This window comes from Scomber japonicus, chromosome 3 (assembly GCF_027409825.1).
Source record: "Scomber japonicus isolate fScoJap1 chromosome 3, fScoJap1.pri, whole genome shotgun sequence".
Lineage (NCBI taxonomy): Eukaryota > Metazoa > Chordata > Actinopteri > Scombriformes > Scombridae > Scomber > Scomber japonicus.
Window position 1 is genome coordinate 5,869,635 of NC_070580.1, and position 12,040 is coordinate 5,881,674.

Sequence of the window (12,040 nt, forward strand, 5' to 3'; positions counted from 1 at the left end):
TTGAACAGATCCTGGATAGGAGGTTAGGTCTGAGAGTTTAGTCATGTCCAACATGTTTCTCATGCACATCTTTTACATCCATGTTAAGGAATCTCTTCCACATACTGTATCTTGCCACTAGTCATGGCTATACAACGGTGATTATAACTGTCACCTCTTGTTACTGTCTCCAAGGCCATCATAGAATTACTTACAGTTCCTGTGCCAGGAGTTTCTGATTGTTTTTACTGAAATCCACATAAGGCCTGCAAGGAAACTTCTCCAGTGATTCCAGAGCCATGTGAGGCACATCTGGGAGATTACTACGGCTGTGTCTTCAAGTCGACAAGCTCCGAAGGCCCTCTGCTATTTTAATCCTTGCTGAATATTCCAACAGCCTGCAATCAAACCAAATGAGAGATGGTTGGACATACAACAGAAGGTTGTAAAATTAAAAACAATTGCCGGAAATTGGGGAATATGATTGTTTTGTACATGTCTTGCTCAAATAAATATCTGGCCAGCATGCGTCCAGAATCTTCAGCTATACTTACACATGAAGTAAAGGCCCAATATGGAACTTTTCAGATTTGAAATGTCTAAAATCGACTACACTTGTGTTATATATTTAATTGAGTTGTGTTCTTTTGTTAGCCTAAATATTTCCAACAATGTTCAAACCCAGAGGAATCTCTCATTTTAATCAAAGTAATGGTTTTTCATTAGGTTGCCTGTCAATGGCATCACATCCCCTTTGCGCATGCATACGTTTTTTAGTTTAATATATCAGAAGCTGTCATGAATTGACTTTTTATCTAGTTTAAAGCCATATTTTACAATACACTTTTTAGACCTTGGTTGTTTTTAACCATATCTTTTACTTGATGAAGGACTTCAGTCATCAGATATCTGAATCTTAAGTTATCAGAGCTCGGCATGCAGCCCCTCCAGATTTCCTGTGTCCGCTGAACATCATCAGAGAAACACTGATTTTTAATGTGAAACTGCCTTATTCATTGTTTTTACCGGTTTTAATCAGTGGGTTTATTTGTTTTGAAGAGGAGGAGATCTCTGTGGATAATTTGCTAAAGATCTCCTGAACAGTGAACAATGAAGGTATTCTAACCAGTAGAACCTGACATTGCCATTGACACCAATGACATTAACAATGAAGCCAACAACTCCAATGATCCCATGCTACTTCATGGCCTCACCAAACGTCGCTTATTGTTATTGTTTTAAATGAGATACCCCTAGCAGCTGGAAAGTACATATGTTGTGTTTAAAGATGTCACTTGTAGGACTTTGTCATCCATTTAAATGTTCAGAAAACAGTATGTATAACGCTACATCTACAACAAAACCCTGACAAACATTGATTGTGGGTCTTGGAATGGTCATATCAACTTTGTGTTTTGTCTGTGATATCAGTTTAATCAATTCAAAATGACTCATAATTACAATGATATGATGCAGCTGCAGTCAAGCTGTCAAAATATCTTAAATGATGAAAACATCCTTCATACTGGCTGTTTTTAATAGGTGTAAAGGGAGTCATATGTTATTTCCACAATGTATAACAGAATGCACATCCCTATTGTATTTAAAGCCATTTACATAACAGTCAAGTTCAGAAAAAAGGTCAGCGAGGTAATAAAGTCAGCCTCTCATTCATTATTTAATGGCAGTACAGGCAGTACAGCCTTGTTCCAGACCTCAGAGTTGTTTGAGTTCATAAATGCTGATTGGTATATTAACTTGAACCCCAATGTTTTTATTTTGCTGTGATGGAAAAATTAAAAATGTCCTCACTTGTCTTTTGTGGTCAGCAATGATGGATCATTCCAGACTCCGCATGCTGATCAAACAGTACAGGCTGGACTAATTCAGCTTAGATTTCCTGTTGATGAGGTGGCGTTCTCATCTTTGTCTGTTCAGTCATGTGACCATCACTTCTGATGGTTACACAGTTCTTTGTGTTCTTATCAACAAAATGGAAATATTTCACACATTAAATGATAACTTGTTCAGTATCATACAACTTAATATTTACCTCTAGGTCACAGAAGACCAAATGATATGATACTTGTGTCCAATAAGCCTGCTTTATCAGACATGCTTTAGTTTTATTAAATCATAAATAATCTCACATGGAAGTGTTACTACTGAAGTAATATGAGGTCAAATTTAACTATCAAACACAGTTAAAGGTCTCCATACCTTAAACATTTCATATCAGGATTAAAGTAAAATGTGTGTGGAGTGACTTAAACACATAAAACAATTGTTTCTTGTTCTCCTCACTTAAAAACAGGAAGATTATTATAATTATTACAACCTGGATTTTATTTTTGTACCTCTAATCAACAGTTCTACTAGTTGTGATGGGATTGCTAAAGTAATTGCTAAGATCTAAAAAAGCTGAAATACCCAACAACACTTGCTGTCAGATGCTCAGACAGGTTGTAAACAATATAACAATTCAGCCACTGATCACAATTATAATATCAGTAATGATTCTTATTTGCAAAGGAAAACTATGTGCATGCAGAACTATAGCAAGTAGACCTATGAGAACTGAAAGCTGAACCCAGAGGAGGGTCTACATGTTGTGATGGATGTACGGAACATAATTGGGCAACATTTTAGTAAAGGTACCTTTTTGGTTTCTGTGAAATTGTCAAGAGTGTTACAACTTTAGTATATCAGCAGTATATTTAGGATCCTGTCCTATATCATAACATTTTATGTAAAGGACCTGACTTCATATTTAGGTGTATCCAAGGTGCTTATCCAGATGTGCAGCCTGGGAACCCAAATTAGTGCTGAAACAATTATTGTACAGTATTAATCAGTTAATTGATCAAAGTTACTTTGTAATTTATCAATTAAAGCAACCAAACATTTAATGTGTGGCTCCAGTGTCTTAAATATGAGCATTTATATGATTGTAAATTGAATATCTCTGACAATTTGGACAAATAAGCAATTTGAAGAACTTGTTATGCACAGTTTTTACTACTGATTATTTAACAGAAATTTCAAGAAATGAAAGATAATTGTCAGAATTTGCTGCCCTAACCCAAACTCCATGAATATTTATAACATAAGACCCACATAGAAGCATGAATGATTCCTAGAAAACAACCCTTCAGAGGATCAAGTGGTGCTTTAAAAGCTGCTTCTTTAAAGACCTTCTGTAGATCCACCTGTTTGTACTGAGTACACTAACTTCCACTACTAATACTTAAGATAATAACATAACTTAAGATAATAACTTCTTAACTAAACACGTTCTGTTTAGCTTTGTGAGTCACCAGAAGAGTTATGCTGAATGATAAGAATCAGGAGTCAAAAGTGCAGTAGCTCTAAAGACTCTAATGTTTTCTTACAGTGTTTCTTTGCTGTTCAAACTAAGTTTCCGCTTCTTGGGTTTCATCTGTTTTTATAATCTGTATCACTTAAAACGCAGAGTGGTTCGGCACGGCTGCTGCTAAGCTGCTTTTGACCATTTAGCCATTACAGAAATGCTTAGGACTATCAGCTATGTCTTGATAAAGCCTAATAAGAAGCAGAATATGAACACGGTGCACATCCATAATGAATTATAGGGAGCGGTAATGAGATATGAAGCTGTTTCCACACATTGGGACTGTGATACCATTCTCATAGTGAAGAATCTGTCCAAACAGTTCATGGGAAGCGATGTGAAGAGGGCAAAGACATCCAGCATGACAAACCATCATGACGTTTGTGATTTGTTTAAAGTGTCGGGAAGAAGGCCTCGGAAAAATGTTGGGAGGAAACTATTCTACATTCAAACCGTTAAGCGTTTAACTGGCTTTTCACGAAGACGGTATTCTAGAAAACATGTGTGAAAGAAATCGTTGTGTTACGAGGAGTAGACGAAAAAGGAGTCTTTCCAAAGAACGTATGAACAACTGGATAAATACTTTAGCTATGCACCATGGGTAATGTAAGTCTTGAAGTTGTTACCAAAGATAGATCACTGCCTTGTCATGTCTTACTTTTGAAAAGCCCAAGAAAGTGGGATTGACTTTCAAGCTGGATTTTGAAAGGAAAGGAGTTTTGTGCTGTAATTGCTATATAATGAGGGTTTCAGTGACCTCTTGCCACATCTTGGCCATGTTTTTTTATTTATTCGTCTAGTGAAAGGCAATGACTCTGTTAAACAGATGGAAAAAATATGCCTCTCTAGCTCCTGGAGGAATTTGATTTCTCCCAACAGCTGTCTTGCTTTATACAAGCATGAAGTCAGGGAATAGCCCATCTCAAATCAATCACGCCGGCCGACATTTCCTGCAAACTGTGCTCACAGACATGACTGGAGAGGGGCGGGCGGCGGGATGAGAAGGGAACATCACGGCGGAGGAGCTGACGGGCTGATGTGCTCTTGTTTATGTCCTCTAATGCCTTCTCCCATTAGCTGCAGGACTGAGAGCCGTGATCTGAGCCACAGGAAATCACCTGACACCTGCAAGGAGGAAACTCTACTTTTAACGCAACTCCATTAAGGTCTGAAAATGAGTCAGTGCGTGTGCATGTGCGGTGGTGATGGAGCAGTTTGCTAGTAGCCTGTTATAAGTAACATTGTCTATACTGACTCTGGATTGCAGCTGTACCATTAGAGTGAGACTATTACTGCGTTCCATTTACCTCGGAAGTTGGAAGTTGGAGCCGGGAATGACGTCACACCCAAGTTTGAAATGTTCCAGTTCAAGAAGTCAGAAAAACAGTTCTAGCCAGGTTAGACATTTCATACGCATTTCACTGTATTTTGCGCATACAATCACCGTAGCAACATTACCATAGATAGAAGTAGGACAATGCTGTGTGTACGACTGATTTAAAGAGACACAAATGAGACAAAAGTGCTAATAAACAGGATATTACTACAACTTTCACACTATTGATGCACAGGGCAGCCAATCCTGGATTTTAAGGTCAGGATTTTAAAGGTTCTTCCAACCTTCTGAGTTTAACATCCGACTTCAGGGGGCGTTCCAGTTGAAATGTCTGACTTGGGGAAGACTTGAAAAATGCCCAAAAAATATCATTTTAAAAAAAGAAGAAAGAAATTTCTGACTTGGAACTTGGAAATTCCAACGTCTGAGTACAAATGGACATACGTTACTTTTTTCATATATGGTCCGGTATGACAAGTTGTGTACAGTAGCTGGTATTAGTGTATTAGTGTAGTGTTGTATGTTAGTATTTTTCAGGTAGATATCAATGTGTAACTAACAATACTCAGCCAGTTTGCTGCCACTATTTCACTAAATTTTAGTATTTATCCTGTAGTTGCTACTTGTGGCCACAGTGGCCGCTGTTGAGCAAAAGTTACTTAGGCTCTCTTTTTTTTGTAATACATTTTTTGGGGGGTATTTTTGTCTTTTTGGCCGAGAGGCCAACAGGAAACAAGGGGAAAGAGAAGTGGGTATGACATGCAACAAAGGTCCCTTGCGGGATTCAAACCAGGGACGTTGCAGATTTATATGGCATATAAAAATGCCTGTATGTTTACATGAAATTGTTGCTGTCAGCCACTGTGTATTTTTGATAATATTGCTAGGTGGTGCCAAAGTCAGAAAAGTTCATCCAAATTATGAAAAATGTATTATGGTATCTGACCATGGAGCCTTCTACACAACATAAGAGCAACAAAACACATTAGCATTCCTGCTAAAGTCTTATCTATCTTACAAACATGTCTTATCCTGCCTCTCAGCTTGTTGAATGAGCCACCAAACAAGCATTCACTTGGGAAAAGTGTGCCACTAACATCTGCTTGTAGGCTAGATAGCTGAATAGCTATCTGATCAGCTGCAGTACATTAAACAGCATGTAAACATACCTGCAAATGTCACCTCACTCTAGTTAGATGCTGGTGTGGTCATTGCTCTTCAATACCCCTACTAACAACATGCCATCTACCCATGACTGTAAACACCTGCGCTCTGTTTGCCTGCCAGCTCCTGCCAACCAACACTAATGATGACACACACACCTCCAGCATCTGAGATAGAAAACAAGTATTTCTGATTTCCCCAAATTCCTTTTTTGGACAAATCAGTACAGGTAAATGGGAAAATATGTTTGTTTGTAATTAGTGTGAACAGACCATTTAAGTTTGAATTTATAGTTGGTAGATTGGTTACAGTACATTTTCTCAATCCCAAATTCACTTTGTTACATCAAATGAACAAAGCTGCCCTCCAAATCAATCATGAACAAGTCACTTATACAAGACGTTTATTATGTAATGTCTTTAAACCAGTCATCAGAACAATATGACAATATAGTAGACCTAAGGGTGTTCATGCATGACCAGATTCTTAGATATTCATTTCTGACCACACGCAAATAAAGCAGTAACAGCTGGATGGCTAGCATGAGCATGACATAGAGGAAACAGTGCCACCTAATGTTAAAGATAAGAAGATTGTCAAATTTTGTCAAATTGTCAAATTATAGTAGAAGGCTTTTTAAAATACTGTTTTTCAAAGATGTGAGCAGCAACAATTACTGTACCACAAATACAATTCCATTTACCTCCATTGTATTGGGGTGGATATGTAAAAATCTGAACATGTTATGCCAGAAATATCTTTATGTTTAGATACTATTGGGTATGTGATAAAATATGGGTTATGGGCAATTTACCTGTGAGGACATTACACCACTAGGGAGTGAAAAAATATGTTTTTCTGTAATTTTTGGAACAGACCATTTATACTCCACTATAAGAAATGTCAAAAAAAGAAAGAAAGAAAGAAAACTGTTCTGAATACATTGTAAAAACAGAAAAGTGATAAAGGGGAAATGTAATGCAATGATGAGATTGCTGAAGATATATCAAAATCTAAAAAACATGAATCTCACAGATCATATTAGTCACCATAATGATTATACCAGTGACAATATTAATAGTGCTGTCACTTAAATGTTACTTCTCAACCAAACTGTTTATATGTGATACACTCCAAATACCCAGGGGTGTACTTTTTTGGATAAGAAACACATAAATAAATGATATCCTGAGAAAAATAATTGTCTCCGGGATGGTTATGGCAGCTAGAATGTACATTCTGGTCATTATGAATTATAAAACGAGAGTCTGAAGCCTGAGCACACATACAAATAGTATTTATTTAAACTGCAGCCCTGGGTGAGTGCCCACTCACTGGCACAAGTTGTTGTAGAGAGCGAAACAGTGAGGACTTTATTCTCCGTCACTTCAAAACTGCAAATGTTGCTCTGCGGTTCACTTCATGTCCCCCTCAGAGTGCTGAGAGTTCAGCCTCATAATGAATGGGTCTGTCAGCGCGCCGTGTGTTAATGTGACTCGCAGTATATCGCCAGGATAATTGATTATCATGCAAACTATATTTTTTTATTGACAGTGCATGTTTATATGATGTTGAACCGGCCATATTACTAACATAAGTGTTGGTAAATAGTAGCCATGATTAATGAAGAATGTAATTGGCAGCTAGTCCACCATCCCTGGTGCTTTCTAGGCTTTTTTCCCCCAAGGCTCTCTGTTATCCTAGGCTCAGCAAGACTTTTGAAAATTAAAGTGTCAGCTCAGCAGAATTATAACAAAACATATTTTCACACCTACATCTACTGGTTTTAACTGAGAATAGTTTTGGTTTTGTTAGTCCAGGCTTGTATCTGTCTCTGGGATTTCTATTTCCAACCAAAAACAACTACAACTACTTTCTACTGAAAATATAGTTCCTGTACAAACCCTGGTCACAATGAGGTCTGTGGCTTTTCCAGGGTAATGGCAACACTGTTTCAGTAAAAAGTCTTAAGCACCACCATGGCTAGATTAACCTGTTACAGATGTCCTAGGGCAAAATGGAGCTGCTTGTTACCCAATAATCCTCATTCTCTAGCATTTATGTGCTATAAAAACAGGTTTCTGCGCTAGAATGTTTGAAAATTAAAGTTTCAGTTCAGCAGAATTACAAAAAAACACCTTTCCTCACTTACATCTACTGGTAGTAACCAAATAAATAGTTTAGTCCAGACTTAGACAAGGTATTTGTTCTGGGATTTCTGCTTCCACCTGAAAACATTAAGGATATAGTTCCTGTACAGATAAATCTGTGGATTATCCAGAGTAACGGCAACACTGTTTCAGAAAACAGGTTTAGTGTCAAAAGTACTACCATGGCCAGATTAACCTGTTACAGAAGCCCCAGGGCAAAATGTAGCTGCTTGGCACCCAATAATCCTCATTTTCTACAAGTCCTGTACAATAAAAATAGGTGTCTATGCTGGAATACTACCTGCTGTGTCTTTAAACTAAATTCGTACACAGGAACTCTTCCAGGAGATTTAGGAGCTAGCTTAAAAATGGAGCTGTTTTGTTTTGTATTTCGGAGTAATACAGTATTGTTGAAAAAACAAAAACGTGTATAAAGCCATTTGTGGGAAGCTGTGTGAAATATGATAAACATCCTGATGTCACTTGAATCAGCGTCGGTTACGGTTGAAAGCTAGGTTTGAAAATGAAACAAATCTGTGGCTGTGGAATTAGAAAGTAGTGAGGTTAGCTCTGCTTGTCTAGCTACTAGCATAACACACCTGAATCTGCAACCAAACTGTTAGCAGTCAGGTTGTTGTTTATATAGGTATCAAAATTTTAAAAGGAAGACAGTTGGAATGAAAGGATGGCGTGCCTAGTTCTGCCGCATTCATTTTTATTTATTTTTTGATTACCATCCATCACTTTTTAAAGTTGTAGCCTATTAGCTCAGCAGCTAGCCAATGACTGTGCATGTTTGCTATTTGGTGCTGAGCAGGTGGTGTACAGTGGATTCATCAGAGCTTTTTCACTGCTGTTGGAAACAAGGTTGATGAGAACAGAGAGAGAGAGAGTTTAAAGCCAAATAGTAACATGATAAAACCATCAAACCAAATCAATGAGCTAAAAGATGCTAAAAAAATGCTCTTTACAGCTGAATTCATCTGGGCTACACAAGTTATATGATGAAACCGCTGGATAGATTAGCGATTAGCACAGCTTTAAGGCCCTTATCATGTCAGCTGATCCTGTGTTTTGGTGGAGCTTTCTGGCTCCTGTAGTTCCAAGGACCTAGAACAGTTGCCCGCATTGCCAGACTTGGCACAACAAACAGAAGTGGAGGAGAGGAGGCAAATCTCACAGATGAATATCACAAAATCTGACAGTACTAAACCACAATTGTCTGCCTTGCTATAACACCTGAAGTAAGTGGAAAAATATGTATTTTTGGAACTTGAAACCATTAAACCTTGTGGTGACCTCAAGATATCAGCAATCTTACCTCCCAATTACATGAATAGCATCTGTAATGCTGACTCATTTTGTCAGGAAGTTGTCTCTCCAGTCTTTGACTCAGTCATGTGTTTGGAACATTTTGTTGGCGGATTTTAAAAAATGTTCCTCCTGAGTTGTTATCAACATCACTCAGGTGGAATCATATCCTCAAAATTGAATATCTATAACAGCCCGACACACACACACACACACACACACACACACACACACACACAAAATCTGCATGTTGTCAGGGACCCTCCAGTGAAAACAAAGAGAAGAATGACAGAGCTAATGTGGAGCTGGGCCTGCGCTTGGGTTGGGTTTCAGCCTAATTGGGATCATACGCAGCATGTGCAGTTTTGGCACATACGTTAGATTAATCAGGGGCTCTTTAATCGTGGAGAAACTCTCCTGTGCGTGGCTGGGCGGACGCTCTCCCCCCTCCATCCCTCCCTCCCTCCATCCCTCCCTCCAGACCCCCAGCCTGGGCTCTGTCTAAGCATGGACCTTTTGACTCCATAAACACCCGCTCTCCAAAATTGGGGTCAACCTCTCATTGCTCGCACCAGAGCGCTATCATGCCACCACAAAAAGGGTCCCCTTAATGATTAAATTGCGTTGGAGTATGGATGTTGCGAATCTGCAGATTCCTGGCGGCTGACTCTTCCTCCTGATTGTAATTTATGTCGGAAGTCATTGCTGTCCAACACTCGGCCGCTTCAAAGCCCAGGAGAGTGCATGTGCACGTGGATAAAGCCTGCATCACCCAGCCTTCTGCAGCTTTAATATGCACTGCGAGGAACGGCCGACCTCACATATTCACCTTGTACCGTTTACAAATTGACAATAGTAATAAATGCACTTCTAAAAAAAAATGGTTCTTTTACTTTGGTGGGACTCTTTTTGCCAACCTCTGCTCTGTTGTTTAGGTTAACCTGCCATTAATCTGCATATGATTAAGCCTTGACATAAATTTGACATTCTGGGCAAGGACTGATTAGCCATTTGCTTAGATGATGATGATGGTGTGTGTGTGTGTGTGTGTGTGTGTGTGTGGTGGGGACTTGCAGATGTCCATGTCAGCTGTGGATCTTTAGGTGAAATTGAGAACTGTTATACAAGACCACCAAGTAAAGGAAAGGTACACTTAACAAAAAAAAACAAAACAAAAGATATTTTGAATGATTAGCAGGAATTTTAAGAATCTGGATTCCAGTGAAAATTAATATAGTTTATAAAACCTCGGCACGATCTTTGCTCTTCATCTGGATGGAATTAATATAAATATTTTGTGCTGGGTTTGATCATTTAGATTATAAGGTTATTTCATCTATAATTGCAAATGTGTAGTTTGTTGGTTCTACTTTGTTTGTATTATAACCATGAATAAATGGTTTTGTCTTCACATAATAATGACACTCAGGTTACCAGAATAAAAGCTTAAACTCACTGATGAAAGCAAGTCTTTGAAATGTAAAGAGCTGGTAATTTCACTTTAAAGGCAGAATACACACAAAAAACAACAAAAAACAAACAGCTTCTTTATAATTAATTTGAGAAAAGATAAGCAGACACACACTTCTAAGTATACTGTGTGCTGGTGCAGGGTGAAACTTGGGGAGCTTTAAAACACCAAATTGTGTGTTTTGAACCTGAACTGAGAGATTCAGGCGTCTAATTTTCAAATGTAAGACGGTGTTTAAGACGTGTTTGCTTTGAGGTGAATGATCTGACTTTGTTCTTTTTGTTTACAGCGAGTCATACATGCGGCACGTGAACGCTGATGTTTGCCACATTATGATATTGATCCCACGCGCTTCCAAACTTCAAGGACAACACCTTCACCTCAAGATCATCAGGCCTAAAATAAAAGTGATTTAAACACAGGGGAGAATACAAGAAGAACAGATGTTGAACTGTTAACGTCTCTTTTTTAAACCCTTTTATTTGCAGTGTTTTAGCTGCTTTATAAAAGATTTAGACTAACAGTAAATCCACTGAAGCTTTCAATTGCAGTTTTTTTTAGTGGATTCCTCCCTTATGGAAACTCATAAATATCATATATCTGATTACATGAGCTGTTTAAGTGATTCAAGCAAATATCTGCTCATAAAACACACTTTTAAATCATTTCAGCCTATATTATTATAGCATCAATTCTTATTATGGATATCATTTTTGTAAATATTGATAAAAAATGTTTGTTTAGCGGTCAAATATTTGCCTCAACTTTTTCACTGTGTCAATAAAATTTTACTTAATATTCAAATAATGTAATACTTCTATAATGGTACTGTAGGTAAATGTATAGAAACACTGCTGTGGTTGTTGTAATTCCATGGCTTCTATATTCTGTGTATTACAGCAGTAATATGGATCATTTCATTGTTTTATTGTTTGATTTTTTGTCTTGAGCTACAGGAACAAACAGGTGAGAGTGTGTCCTTCATTTTCTCAATCTGTAGAATATGACATAATAATATAATAATAATGTAACAGGCCTAATAAGAAGAAGAAGAATAATACATTTTAGATTTTATAGTGTGTGAAATATCCGAATATTAACAATTCAAACTCAGTTTAAATGACTTTAATTCAATATGAGATATTTTCGCAGTGTGGTTTGAACGTCTACTAACAGCTGTGTCAGTTCTGTTCACTCGCACCATCATTTGGGGTTTTTATATCTTCATGAAAAGCATGACTAAACCTATAAAATTAAAC